Genomic DNA, 15,681 nt, shown 5'->3' with positions numbered 1-15,681 from the left:
TGATGCCATGGCTGCCTGGAGACTAGGTCCTGACACCTGGGCCTTGGCCCAGACACAGGCCCAATGCCATGATATGGCCCGGAAGCTTTGGTCTGGAACTTGATCCAGATCCATTCATAAAAATGGTGTTGTACACTGGGATGAATGCACCACAGTTATTTAACTCATGCAGCTGTGAGGCCCTGGCATCAGGACCTGGCCTGTGGGCCAGGTCTCAGTATCAGACTTGGGTCCAGGCTGAGGTCCAGATGTCAGACCTAGCCTCTGGGCTGGGTCGCAGAGGTGGTCTGGGATTCTGGCCTAGGCCAGGGTCCAGGCATTGGGATCCAGCCTTTGGGCTGAGTCACAGCATTGGTCCTTGGGCCAGGCTCCAGCCTAGGCCACAGCCTAGGCATCAGGACCCGATCTCTGGGCCTGAGTCTGGGCTAAGGCCAGGTCTAGGCCCTGGCTGAAACCACAGCCTTGAATAGGCCAAGTTCACGGCGACATTCAGCTCCCTTGGCTTATGCGAGGCCCAGGCTTTAGCCTGGGCCTAGGACTCGCCAGCGGATCCCCACTGAATAGAGTAAGTGGGGGACGGGAGGATCCTGGCCCCAGTATTTTTCCTGGCAGGCAGATGGACGGCTCTGGGAAGCATCATTTTTGTTTTTTGGCCATTTTGGGGTTTGTTTGGGTTTTTTTTAACTGATTCATTTTTTTCTCACAAATGAAACCAATCTAATTATCCATGAAAGGAGATTTGTGGGGAAAAAAAACCTCCCGAAAACAAATTGAAAATGAAAGTAATTCTTTTTTCCCTGCATATCCCTAATTATTACCTCCAAGCTGTTTTTGGAGTGATGATACATAAATGAAAAAAAAATTGTAATTAGCACTTTATTATTCTTTAATCCATGCCACAATATTAACCCAATGTCATATTAACCCAAGGCTACCTAACTGTTTCACTTGAAAAAGTTGTTTCACACCCATTTTGAAGAAACTAGACGCCGACCTCAGAATAGTTGATCACTGTCATTCAGTCTCCACCCTTCCCTTATCCAGACAAGTGGAGAAAGTAATCTACTTTAAAGTCCTAGATTTTCTAGAAGAGACCAGAATCCACCACACTTAGCAATCCAGTTTAGGAAAAGCTATGGAACAGAATCCATTCTATTAGCCTTAACTAACAGCATCTACCTACATGCTGACAAAGGTGGCAACTCCCTTATAGGCCAACTAGACCTTTCTACTGCATTTGACACTGTCAACCACCTACTCCTTTTACAGAGCTTGAGAGACATCAGTTTTGTGAGCTCTGCTCTCGAGTGGTTCAAATCATTCCTGACCAGCTGATCACAGTTTATCTCATGGTCCAACAAAACATTCACATCTAGGAATTTCATCTGTGCAGTGATCCAGGGTTCAGAGCTTTCCCAAATTCTCTTCAACATCTACAAGTGCCCAATCTGCAACCTTATCCACTCTTTCAACATCAAATCTCACCTATTTGCCAATAATATCCAGCTTTTCATTAAAACAGGGACTGACCAAACTGCATCTATTGCTAATTTATTTATTTAGCCATTTAGCCTTTTATTTAGCCATTTTATATATTGTCATTCCAAATAAAGATCACAGTCTCAGTGACTCTCTCAGAAGTGGCCCTATGGCTTAAACACAAATTCAAGCTAAACCTCTCCAAGCCCAAATTCCTCTAGTTAGGCCAACAAGGGTGTTCTATTAGCCTTACTCAACCTGCCAGGAACCCCCTTGCAACTAAAGACTCAGTATATAGTATGGGGGTACAACATGATCAGCATTTCACGATGGAAACCTATAATCTCAGTGGTGCTAAAGACCTCCTTGGTGTTGCATTTATAGAGTGAGGGCACACTTTTTCATTTGGCCATAGCTGCCAAATTGCCCGACTATAACATTGTAATTAAGAAATAAACAGCATGAGAGATATTAAGAACCAATTGAATACATTAGATTTATCAATTGTATAACTAATCTGAGAAACACAATCTAGCTACCGTCATACACTCACTGATCACCAGTCACATTGACTATTGTAACTCTCTATCCCAAGGCATTGCACACAATACAATCTCAAACCTCGTCAGCTTTTACAGAGCATAATACTTAACTTTTGGTAGGGTTCAAATCCACTGACTATGTTATGCCAAATTTGTATCAGCTCACTGCCTTCCAGTGGAGAGTAGGATAAAATTGAAAATTGCTTGCTTTGTCTTCAAATGCATGAATCAACTGGCACCTGAATATCTTTCCCAATTTCTGTTCTCCTAGAACACCATGAGGGAATTTCAATCATCCCAACAGGCTCCTCTCCCATCCATTACCTTCAGCTATATTAACTACATGAGGCTTTGTGCCATTCAGCTGCTCTGCCCTAAAATATGGAACAAGTTACCAGTAATGCGATTTCTGGAACTTTTGTTACCCTCGCTTTCTGGGAAAAAAAAAAAAGTCAAAGCTTGGCTGTTTAATCAAGCCTTTCCACTAGATTTCACAACAGCGACTCATCCTTTAGTACCTTGCCCACTGGATGGTCTTCATGACACGAATCCTACAAGGTTCACCCACTTCCAGGCTACCTCTATCAATTGGTTCTTAATATCTCTCATACTTGCTTATTTCTTAATTACAATGTTTATCAGCAAGGCAATTTGGCACCTATGGCCAATGAAAAAGTGTGCCCTCACTCTATAATGCACACCATGAGTGGGAAGACTCAGTTAAATGTCTTTTTAAAATTGAAAACATAACACTTCCTATTTGTAAGCTATAAGTAGACATAAGTGTGACCTTGGTCCCCAACACTATTGGCCATAGGCTAGCTATGGCTCTGCGTGCTTAACTGTATATATGGAATAATATCCACTGCACTTCCTTATTTCTTACCTAATGTTCTCCACTTCCTTATATGTACTTGAAGGCTACTTTATATCTGTACATCATACCAGAATGTATCTATTACTTATGTATTCACTGCCTTGTTACTTTATGCAACTCACCTTGAGTCTGTCTTTCGGAAAAGGAAGAATATCAAATGCTTCTAAAAAGTAAATATTAACATGACTGTCCCAAACAGTGTGTTACAGCATTGCCAAGCAAATGTTCCCCTTCATTTGTTTGTTTATGCCTGAGAGCTGAAAGGGGACTTTTTATTCATGGCCCATACAACTTCACATTTGTAAAGGATCTGAGAACATTTTATCTACATTACTCACAGAGCTTGACTTTTGGCTAACCCCTGTCATATAGTAATCCATACTGGCTGCGGACAAATTTCAATAGATAAAATTAACAGCAGTAAGGAAAACAATGTTGTAGTGAAATACACCAAAGAATAGCTTTATGTCAGGTCGATCCAGTAAGTCCGTGGGAGAGCGGACGACGGAACGCCCGCTCTCCCCAGCGCACGCACCGGCCCCTCGCCGGCTGCGAGCGATCCAGTATTTAAATGATGGCAACGCGGTGCAAACGAGGAAAAGGAGGCGCTAGGGACACTACGGCGTCCCCTAGCGCCTCCTTTTGGCCTGGAGAGGCGGCTGTCATCGGGTTTTTGACAGCCGACGCTCAATTTTGCCGGCGTCGGTCTCGAGCCCGCTGACAGCCACGGGCTCGCGAAACCGGACGCCGGCAAAATTGAGCGTCCGGTTTTCGGCCCGACAAGCCGCGGGCCGAATTCAAAATTTTTTTTTTTTTTTTTTTACTTTTTTTTACTTTTGGGGACCTCCGACTTAATATCGCTATGATATTAAGTCGGAGGGTGCACAGAAAAGCAGTTTTTACTGCTTTTCTGTGCACTTCCCTGGCGCCGGAAGAAATTAGCGCCGACCTTTGGGCGGCGCTAATTTCTTAGAGGTAAAATGTGCGGCTTGGCTGCACATTTTACTTACTGGATCGCTCGGGCATACCTAATAGGGCCATCAACATGCATTTGCATGTTGAGGGCGCTATTAGGTGCTGCGGGTGGGCCGCGTGTTTTCCTCCCCTTACTGAATAAGGGGTAAGGGAAAACACGCGCCCAGAGCAGGCTGACAGTGCGCTCCGACGGAGCACACTTTACTGGATCGACCTGATAGTGATGGAAATTTACGAGTATAGCCAGGGATGTTTTAGGGATTTTTTTCTTGTGACACCAAACAGATTGGACTATTTCCTGTTAAAAGGGAAGTAATATCTGCACAATTTTACATATTGTGTTCCTTACTTTAATAAAAGTTGTGAATGAATGGCAGGTTGATTTTATTCTGCTGGATTTTTTTTTTTTTTAGAAAAATTACTTTGGCGTCAGTATTGAAAAATTCCCCTTTTATGTAAGTTAGCTAGATAGACATTTCTGGCTAACTTAGATGGGATATTCAGCAGCACAGGTATGCTGCTGAATATCCCTGGACAAATCGCTACTTAGATGGATAAGTCTTATTCTCTATCTTTAGACCTGCTATTGAACAGGTCTAACTTAGGCAGATAAGTTATCCATCTAAAGCTGAATACCACTACTTTGCTGAATAACTTATCTGGCTAAGTAGCACCAGTCCGATTCGCTCATTGACCACCCACAAATTGACTGGATAAGTGACTTAAGTCAGGCCTCTCCGGGTATGGGCATGTGTGCATGCACAGCTTCCGCTCCCTGCCCCCCCCCCCCCAAGCAGGAAGATCTGTGGGCTGTATGGACCGAAGACAGCAGGAGGCCCGCGGGACCATGGTGGAGCTCATCCCATCACAGCCCAAAAACAGCACAGGAGGCCCTGAGGGGACCGTGGTGGAGCTCATCCCACCACAGCCTGATGATAACAGGTGTAATTTGATGATTCTGCTCTTTTGAATTTTGTTTTGGGGGGAGGGGGAATAGAACATTTTTTAATTGGATTTTTTTTTAATCATATCTTTATTCAAGTTTTCTTGTTTCAACCATACATCAATGAACAGTCATGTTACAATCTGCATAAAGTTCAAGTATCCCCCTGAACAGTCCCCTTACCCATATAAGAAAAGAATAACAAATAATATAACATAACATCCCCCTCCCTCCCCCAGTTCACCGCAACTGTTCATGCATTAGTGTTCGCTCCAGACAATCTAAGTCTACATGAGGGAAATCAACAGGGGATGCCTCTTGGTTACACTGGGTGTTTACTGATTGGGGTATGTGGCTAAACGTAGGATGCCTCAGGGGCTGCCCGCCGACCTCCAATTCCTGGGAATCTGGCTTGTACCTCCTCGGACATCAGACTAACAAACGGTCCCCAAACAGATGGTTCTCCAGTCTTGCAGGGCCCCCTGAGGTCTACACACCATGATCTGAATTCCATTAAAAGCAGATCGAGCATTTCTATACGCCATAGAGATATCATGTGTGGGGGGTCCCCTGTCACCCATCTGCTCAATATACATCGTCGGGCAACACATAGACCTTTGACAAGCACGGCCTTGGCGTTTTTTGTGTACAAGATTTTCTCTGGCAATATTCCCAATATACATAAAGTTGCACGTGCAGGGAAATCAGTTTGTAATTGATCTCCCATAGAGTGCCTTAATCTCTGCCCAAAACCTCTGGATCACCGGACAATCCCATTCTATGCATAATGCGCAGATACTGCTCCCATTTTATCCAGTGGGGGTTTCCCTCCCCCTTCCCATGGTCCATACTCACAATATCACAGCGATACCAGTCCCTTTGGGAGCCCACAAAGAGCTTTTTAGTCGCAGCAAATATCCCTCTCTGATCAAATTTCAGGGTCTGATGGAGCGCCCGATGAGTCCGTGGATTCCCCACTTTCAGGGTGTGGTTACTCCATATCTTTAGTTTAGCTGGGTATATCACCGCAAATCTCATCTGGCATTTCATCAGCTCCATGCAGATTGGTCCATATACTCTATGCTTGGCAGCTACACTCAGGGGAAAGTCCTGAAAAATTCTGATCTGGTGGACTTCATATGTAAGATCTTTGCGTTTGCAGTATTCTTGTAGTATGCGGATCTTGTGGGCAAAATTAAAGATTTTTGCAAGCACAATGCGTGTTTGGGTCATGGTCATGCTTGCCGCACCCACACGATGGACTCGTTCAATGCGCAGAGGATCTGGCATAGTTCCATTGGCAGCCATTGCTCCATTATTACCAACATATAGGCTTAACTTAAACACATAGTTTATCGTATTAAAATATGTTACCGTACTATGATGGCACATGTTTAATTTGTAATCTATACCACTTATAATTTTCCTTATCGTGCCTTTCTATAAACCGTTGTGATGGTTATCTAACTTAACAATGGTATAGAAGAGTTTTTAAATAAATAAATAAATAAATGTCGTGAAGTTTCCTGTCTGAAATCTGTTCCTTGAATCCCAGGAATTGCAGGGTTGGATCGCAGTGATCTATTCTCCAAGTCGTCAATTTTTAATTCCTGCACTTCCACTGCTTTTCTAGCTTCTCCATTTTAGCCGAGAGCGTAAGTATGTCATTTTCAACCACACCGACTCAGCCCTCGATGATTTCAAATCGCGTTTGAAAGTCAGAAATGGAATTTTTCACCTCGACTATCTGGGCAGATAAGTCATCAAAGCAGGTTGTCAGCACCGTTACTACCACATTGGTCAGCCCCAGTACAGTCGAGTCATTCAGAGCCACTTGCAGCACCGGCATCTTGTTGGTGGCCATTTTTCCCTCTATGCTTGTAGGCCTCTCCTTCACCTTTTTTGCAGTTCTTGTTGTCATACCCGTTCAGCAATTTCGCAAATCATGTTAGCAGTTAGTCCGGTTACTCACAATGGGTTTCGCGTGGAGAAGGAAGAGGTTGGGATCCTGAAGTTATTGGATCCCCGGGGGATGGCGCCTGGAGTCTCAAGGAAGACAACCTTCCACATTCACCGTATCACGTGTTCTTGGATTTTTATTCATCAGATTTTTGAAAATTTTGTTTGGTGCTTGGGACATTTTCGATATTCTATTCATTAATTGGTCATATTCTTTTTATGAATATGACTTTGCTATTATGATTAATGTTTTATATTTCTTGATTTTATTTAATGTTTTATGAAGAATGGTAATGCTTCTATTTTTCCATTATTGCTCTGCATATGGAAGCTGGCTTGTTGTAGGTTCCAGTTCAGTTCTCAGCACATTTCTGTTTATAATTTCTGATCTCTTTATTCTGTATTTGGTCAGGATCTCTCTGTGTTCTGCATATGTGACCGAGGTGAGGTATTTTGCTAGCATGTAAGTTCTATGTAAGGATCTATAGCAGCCTGGTTTCCTAATGCTTTTATTGGTGTTCTAGGCCTGATGTAATATGTGCAGTGTTGCCTTTTCATAGATAAGGTTGTTAGAGTTGTTTTGGTATGGGAGGTTTTCAATATTGTAATGGTAATTCTGTTTGTTCATGGCTTTCTGAGGACCAAGCTCACATCTAATACGCATTACAACAAATCTAATGCCATAGGAGCTCCAAGTGTCTTTTTTGCAGAGTTTTTTGGTTGGCATCACAGGAGTGCATGTAAATATAATATTTATGTTGTAAGTGATATTTTAGCCTCAGAAGACAGTATTCTTGAATGTTCTTTTTCATGTAAAATTTGTTATAAATGCGTAATTTAATTGTGTGTGTCTGAAAAGGGTGTGGGAGTGTATGTGTGTGTGTGTGTGTGTGTGGGGGGGGGGGGGGGGGGAGCATGTGTGCAAGGCTGTAAGGTTTGCATAGGGTACCTAATACACTTTCTTATCCATGGGTTCTGGGTGGGGACTTGTCAGTTTTTAAAAATATAGATTGCAGGATGGAGCTGGGCTTTATTTGATAGGCCCAAGACAGGCACTAAGTGAATTGGGGAGGGGGGGGGCAGCACAGTAATTTTTCCACACAGGGCAGCAAAAAAACTAGCACCAGCCCTGGCCATGTACAGGAAGAATAAAGGTTCACATCAATGAGTTGCCTGTTGGTCTCGACCGCGAGTACTCACTGCTTGCTCTATACTTCTGCCCTCCCCGGGTCTGCTCGCCACACGGGCCTGCCTGCATCACCGCATTCCTCAGGCATCTGCGCAGAGGCATGGACACCATCACTTCCTGCTCCAATGTTGGGTCCTCCTAGGCATGCTCACGCATCACAAGTCCCGCCTTTGAAGCTGCTTCGGCGGGAACCTCAGGGGCGTCTCCAGTTGATGATGGCATCAAACTCATATTTATGCTACATCGGCGCCCTCAGCCAGCTGACTTGGCAACAAGTTCCGTATGAGTCCTATACCTCCTTCTGGTTCCTGAGACGCACCTCTTGCCTGCTTCTGGACCCTGTCTGGCACCTGCTCCTCGGGGGTCAGTGTACGCGCCATCGGGGACTCGCTCCCCTGGCCTATCCCGGTCCTCAGGCTGGCTCTGCGCCTCTTGGGTTCTACCTGGCTACCGGTTCTACCACCCGGGCCTCCCTTGGAACTACTGCAGCGACTAGTGAATCATCGGCTGGCCTTCCCGCTCCTCGGGATTGTGCCTGTGTCATTCAAGACCGTCCGCGCTTTCCCGCTCCATGGGCTGCGCTTACTATTTCAGAGACTATCTTGGGCCTCCCTGTTCCTCGGGGTCTGCTCCAGGAAATACTTTCACTGCCAGCTGTCCTGCTCTGCGGGCCTGCTTCTCTACTACTCAGCTGGCTTTCCCTTGATCTCCGGGTACCTGCCTACTGGAGCTGCTGGAACCGGGCTTGGGCTTCCCGCCATGTGGGTTGGCCTGCACACTCCTGTCTACGCCCACCATACAACTACGCCCACCATACTGCAGCTCCGCCCTGTGGGGCTGTCCTACGGGAGAATCTCCACTACGTCTATCTCTGCACCCACAGTACTGTGGGTTGCCTTGCTCCCTCTCTCTCCTGACTTTCCAGGTGCCGCCTACAGTCTGCTACCCTATGGGGGTCACCTCCTGGTTCCTAGAGGTCCTTCCCCCGCTGTGCTCAGAGCTTCCTGCTACTCCAACACCTCGCCTCCTGACGGTATGGACCTGTGGGGCTCCTCCCTACAGGCAGTGTCAACTCGCACCTCAGGCCAAGGGTCCACATGCACACTAACCATAACACAATGGTGTCAAAAGCAGCAGATTGATCAATCCTTCTTTAGATGTTTCCAAAGGAGGACTTTTGAGGAGCGGTGCATCACACCATATTTCTAACCTACTGCTAAACTCATGTCTGCATTGAGCATACAAAGTTAATATAATAAATGAGTTAAAAAATTCTTACCATATATTATACACTTATACATTCATTTATTATTATTGCTTCATAGAAAAATACAAAACATAAAATCTAAACTCACTCACACCACATTCATACCATAAAAATACTGATTTAAAAAAATGGCAATTATGCTAATCAATACAAAAGCATGTCATATCAAGAACCAGTATCTCATATTAATGTGATTAATGAATCACAAGATGTCAATTATAACATGGCAAACAGGACATGAATAATTACAAAGTGGTGAAGTTCTTATATAACTAAACAGTGGTATTCATGTATATCAATACCTTTTCATGTATATCAGTGTCCTTGCTTCAAATACATAATGTTCACATGCTCAGTAATGTTAATATTCAAAAATATTCACATTCTCATGATTATGTTTATATGAACCTCACTGTCCTTTTTGCATATATCTACTCCTTTTCTTTCTTTCTTTATCATTTGGCTGATAATATTCACATGCCCAATGTTGTCAACACTCCTGGCCCATATTCACGTAACCAATGGTGATGACCTTCCCGTATTCGCATTTCCGATGTTATTTGCTTGTCTGATGTTATCAATGTTCCCGATGTTTATTCATAATCTCATGTTCTAGTGCCCAATAGAATTCACGTTCCTGTGTTCACATTCCCTACAAGGGACCCTTGTTTCGTCCTCTTGGGCTTTATCAGAGGAAATGTATATGTCTAAAATGATGAAACAAATATGACATTATCATATTCTAAGTACTTACATGTCAGGTCTCAATCTGAATTCAATATAGAGTGAACCATTAAACACTACTGTTCATAACTAACTCGATATAATCAACAAAATCACCTTTTAATTACTCCGGTCACATATAAAGCTTAAAATCTCCCACTGACCTCAGATCTCGCCCCTCTAAACTTCCAGAACTTAATTATGCATTGAGTAAAATTATTTTCTCTCATTGGTTTTAAGTGATTCACCTAATAACTTTATTGTATCTCCTAGTTTTTGTACTTTTTGAAAGAATAAACAACGAATTAATGATTACTCGTTCCACTCCCCTCATTATTTTATAGACCTCCGTGATATCTCCCTGTTGCACTTCTTGGCCTCGTTTGCACTGCGGCCGGGCCTGCTCACCTCGTGCTTCCGTCGACCAGCTCCGGGCACCCCTCCCTTGCGTCCGCAGCCAGTTCATGGCGTCCTCGGGCTCCCCGCTCACCATCCTCCTCACAGGCCTCATGGCGGAGCTCCCGTTGGGGCTCCGCGTCATCGACGTCCTTGGCCACGCCCCTAGGCGGCCGACATGCAGCCCTTTAAAAGGCCCAAGGCGGGAAAACCCGCAGAGGTGCCTCCCAATGATGTCACTTAGACTCACTACTTAAGGCGAGGCCCTGTTCCCAGGACCTCGCCTTGGCAATCGGGTCGACACAATCGGGTCGACACAATTGGTGTACTAGTTGGCCTTCATGTCCCAGTGTCTCCTGTTCCAGCGTCTCCGTGTACCTGCATCCTCCGTTCAGTGGCTCCGTGTGTCCTTGTATCCTTCTCAGGTAGTACCTCTCCGTACTGACCTTTGGTACTGACCACTGCCTGCCTGACCATTCTCTGCCTGCTGCTGGAACCAACCACTGCCTGCCTGACCATCCTCTTGCTTGCTGCCTGGAACTGACCATGCTTGCCTGACCACTCTCTTGCCTGCCGCCTGGAACTGACCACTGTCTGCGCCTGCCCCTTTGCCACCTGACTTTCTAACTCTGACTCTGCCTGACCATTCTCTGACCACTGTTTGCCTGCCGCCTGGAACTGACCACTGCTTGCCTGCCGCCTGGAACTGACCACTGCTTGCTTGACCATTCTCTTGTCTGCCACCTGGAACCGATCTCCGCTTGCCTCGACCCAGACTGATTCTGGTATTGACCCCTGCTTTGGCTGACCTCTCCTGGACTAATACTCTGGCTCTGACCCTTGCGCTTCACTCGGACACTCTCTTCTGGCCTACTATGACCATTAGACCAACCTGCTTGGAAACCAACCGCGGCTTCCACTTGGCTAGACCCACAGGCACTGCCTGTCTCGCCCGGAGAACCTTCCTGAACTGTTACCTCCCTGAGGTCTCCGGAGCTTCCAGTTCGGGTCTAGCCCATCCACTCTGCATCAGCCGTGCACTCTTACTCATGGTGGGCAAACCCCTCCACTATCTCTCCAGGATACCATCGGAGGCCCACCTAAGTCTAGGCGGTCCGGGTACCCAAGGGCTCAACCTGCGGAAACCCCAGACTGTTATTGGTGAAGCTCCAGTTAGTCTCTGTCTCCTCCTGTGCTCCACCTCCTGGTGGCAGGCGCTCTCTGGGTCTGACCAGACCGGTACCAATCCTGCACCAGGCCAAGGGCCTGGTGCAGGATTGGTCTGACCAGGGCGGTACCAATCCTGCACCAGGCCAAGGGTCCATCTCCAGCGCAACACTCCCCTTAGCTGACTCTTTCCCCATGCTGAAGAGTCTAAACCTCTTTTGCCTTTCCTCATAGTGGACTCATTCCATTCCCCCTTCTGTACTTTTTCTAACTCTGCTATATCTTTTTTGAAATGTGCTGACCAGAACTACACACAATACTCAAGATGAGGTCACACCTTAGAGCGACACAAGGGCATTATGTTTTATTCTCCATTCCTTTCCTAATATTTCCTAGCATTCTACTTGCTTTCTTAGCTGCTGCTGCACACTGAGCAGAAGATTTCAATGTATTATCAACAATGACCCCTAAATACTTTTCCTGAATGGTGATTCCTAATGTGGAAACTTACATTGATTACTTTTCTCAAAGTGCATCATGTTGCACTTGTCCACATTAAATTTGCATGCCCTGTTTCCCAGTTTTGCAGCTTCTCACAATCCCATGTTATTTAACACCTTGAAGCCATCAGTAAATTTATCTCACTCGTTGTTCCTATTTCCAGGTTGTTTATAAATATATTAAAAAGCAGTGGTTCCAGAACACATCCATGGGACACTCTACTATTCACCTTTCTCCATTGGGAAAATTTACCATTTAGCCCTATTATCTGTTTTATATCTTTTAACCAGTTCTCAATCTCAGTCCACAATGGGACACTGCCTCCTATCCTATGACTTTTTAATTTCCTAAGTCTCTCATGAGATACTTTCTCAAATGCTTTCTGGAAATCCAGATACACTATATCAACTGACTCACCTTTATCTACATGCTTATTTATCCCCTCAAAAAATGTAGCAGATTGGTGAGGCAAGACATCCCTTGGCTAAATCCATGTTTGCTTTGTCCAATTAAACTATGCCTATCTTTAAGTTCAGCAATTTTGTTCTTTATGATAGTTTCTACCATTTTGCCTGGGACAGATGTCTATAGTTTCCTGGATCCTTGGATCCCTTTTTAAAAATTGCTGTTACATTGGCAGCCCTCCAGTCTTAAAGTACCATAGACCTTTTTAATGATAGATTACAAATTACTAATAGCAGGTCTGCAATTTCATTCTGGGATACATACCACCTGGTTCAAGTGATTTACTGTTGCGTTCAGCCAACCCGGATCTGTCCTGCAACCGGCTGCCTTACCTCTCTCTCAGCCCGCAGAGCAGTCCCTAACAACGAAAATGTGGCCGACCACCACAAAGACCTAGCGCACAGAGCTATGGCTACCGCTCAGCTGAGCAGTACGTCCCTTCTTTATTTAAAGGGCTCACAGCGGGAAAACTACCGTGGTGCCCACAGATGACTTTACTGGCTCTCCTGTATTTAAAGCTTGTTTGGACCTGCTACTGACGCTTCGGCAATAGATCATGCTCCTTGGAGTAGCTGTTTGCCACATTGGTACTGGTTCCTGTTCCTGCCTGTGTTCCTGGTTCCTCCTCCTGCTTCCTCGGTGCTCCTGCATCTTGTCTTTTGGTCCCTCATCTGCCTTCGTTCCCCTCTGCTCTTCTCAGCCTTCCGCCCTCTGCATTGATTCTTTGGCTTGGACACCGGCTTATCTTCATTTTGGATTCTTGGCTGACCTCGGACCTCCTCTTAATCTCATTGTTTGCTGCCTGCCCTGACCTGAGCCTGAACTGACTTTTCTTCCTTGCTGGTCTTCATCTTTTGCATTGGATTCTTCATCACCCAGAGACCCGCGCCTAAGTTCAGCCAGCCCAGGCACCCAAGAGCTCAACCTGCGAGAAACATGGGCTGGTATTAGTGAAACTTTTGTTGGGCCTCTGTTCCGGCCAGCTCTGCCTGCCAAAAGTGAGAACCTGCAGGGCTACTTCCTGCTAACCTCATCTCGGCCCAAGGGTCCACATTTGGAAACATTTGCTACACTTTAGTTTGTCAATTTGCCCTATTACATCCTCCAGGTACACTGAGATTTCATTCATTTCTTCTGAATCGTCACTTTGAATATCATTTCTGGCATGGGTATCTTTCTTACATCTTCCTCATGAACACCGAACCAAAGAATTGATTTAGTCTCTCTGCTATAGCGTTGTCATCCTAAAGTGCCCCTTTTACTCTTTAATCATCTAATGGGTCCAACTGACTCCCTCACAAGTTTTCTACTTCAAATGTACCTGAAAAGATTTTTATTATGAGTTTTTGCATCCATGGCAAGCTTTTTTTCAATTTCTCTTTTTTCTTCCTTATCAATGCTTTGCTTCTAACTTGCCAGAGGTTATGCTGTTTCGTTTTCTTCATTCAGATCCCTTTTCCATTTCTTGAAAGATGTTCTTTTAGCTATTATAGTCTCTCACCTCACCTTTTAATTATGTCAGTAGTCGTTTAGCCTTCCTTTCACCTTTTCTAATGCATGGAATACTAGGGATGTGAATCGTTTTTGAACGATTAAAATTATCGTCAGATGGCTGAGGGGGAGGTCTAGAATGGGTAAATGTGAATCGGTTATTTACTATTTCGGGTAGTAGAAGGATTAGGGGGCACTCCATGACTCCATGGGGCACATTTAAAACTAATCGGAGAAAATTCTTTTTCACTCAACGCACAATTAAACTCTGGAATTTGTTGCCAGAGGATGTGGTTAGTGCAGTTAGTGTAGCTGTGTTTAAAAAAGGCTTGGATAAGTTCTTGGAGGAGAAGTCCATTAATTGCTATTAATCAAGTTTACTTAGGGAATAGCCACTGCTATTAATTGCATCAGTAGCATGGGATCTTCTGGGTATTTGGGTAATTGCCAGGTTCTTGTGGCCTGGTTTGGCCTCTGTTGGAAACAGGATGCTGGGCTTTGAGTGACCCTTGGTCTGACCCAGTATGGTAATTTCTTATGTTCTTATAGGGGACAACAACAAAAATGTTGTATTAAAAAAAATGGAGGTGGGGTGGGGCAGCACAGTAATTTTTCACATTGAAAAATATTCCCATTGAAAATATTCCTTTTGGGCCGGTATCATTCATTTATTTAATGTAAATGCAGACTATTTAATAAACATTTTTTAAGGAAAATTCAATAAAGCAATATTGGGAAGTGTTGTTCAGTTTGTGGTGATGAGCTGAAGGACATTGTTAGTTTTCTTCCCGTGCTCCCTTTCTGAATTGAGGCAGTGTATTCTTTTGAACAGACCAATTCTTCACCTTCTTTATTTGTGATTCTGAAATGGATGAGATAGATAAATTAGAGAGACATACTACATAATATAGTACTTATTTTGGATTGATTGTAGAGTAGTGGTATTGTTTGGTTTAGACCCTGCATTTGCACCATTAAATCAGAGGTGTCCATCTCCAGTTCCCAAGAGCTGCAAATCGGTCTGGATTTCAGGACACCCTTAATGAATATGCATGAGATGCATTTGCATACAAGTGAGGTACTACATACAAATATATCTAATCCATATTCATTAGGAGTATCCTGAAACCCAGATTGGTATGAAACCCTTGAGGACTTCTCTTTTAAGTGGTTTTTTAATTTGTATTTGAGCTTTATATAGCCAACAGTGAAGGGTTTTTTTTTCAGGTGTGTGGTTTAAATGGGATGCCATTGTTTAAACACAGTAGTGTTATTATATAGAACGAGCATTCTGGTCCTTGATCAGTCCAATTTTCAGGATACCAACAATGCATATGCACAAGGTATAGCTGCATACTTCCAGCGTACATAACTATATCTCATGCAGAATCATGAATATCTTGGAAACCAGACTGGCTTCAGGGCCCAGGCAAACTTGGTTGAGACCCACTGATCTAGAGGTCTTTTTCTGATGGTTTCTCATTTTTCACCTTATTTACTTTTCTTTTTTTTTGTCTCAGTAGTTCCTCTTTTCTTCTTTCAGCTCAGGTGGAACCAGTGCTGGGTTCCTGGTGTCATGAGCTTTTTCATTCACAGCTTCTCCTCCACCAGAGACTTTTGCCCTACTTTAATAACCCTCTCACTCCTGGTCTGGTCATTGCAGCATGGACTCTGAATCTGACCACCAGGTCACCGTTAACAATAACC

The 15,681-nt window shown here is 44.4% G+C and overlaps 2 long non-coding RNA genes across 4 annotated transcripts in view; one reads left to right on the top strand and one right to left on the bottom strand.

Annotated features, from left to right (window-relative positions):
- Positions 1–15,681, top strand: part of LOC115098145 — a 105,259-nt gene that overhangs the window by 33,260 nt on the left and 56,318 nt on the right. The window lies entirely within an intron of this gene.
- LOC115098154 lies at positions 9,254–13,989 on the bottom strand. Its single transcript, XR_003858435.1, has 2 exons — positions 13,805–13,989; positions 9,254–9,938 (listed from the first exon to the last, which is right to left on the bottom strand). It is a non-coding gene; the product is annotated as an uncharacterized LOC115098154 (long non-coding RNA).

The sequence above is a fragment of the Rhinatrema bivittatum genome, chromosome 1, assembly GCF_901001135.1.
Source record: "Rhinatrema bivittatum chromosome 1, aRhiBiv1.1, whole genome shotgun sequence".
NCBI lineage: Eukaryota > Metazoa > Chordata > Amphibia > Gymnophiona > Rhinatrematidae > Rhinatrema > Rhinatrema bivittatum.
This window is presented reverse-complemented; position numbering and strand designations above follow the sequence as displayed.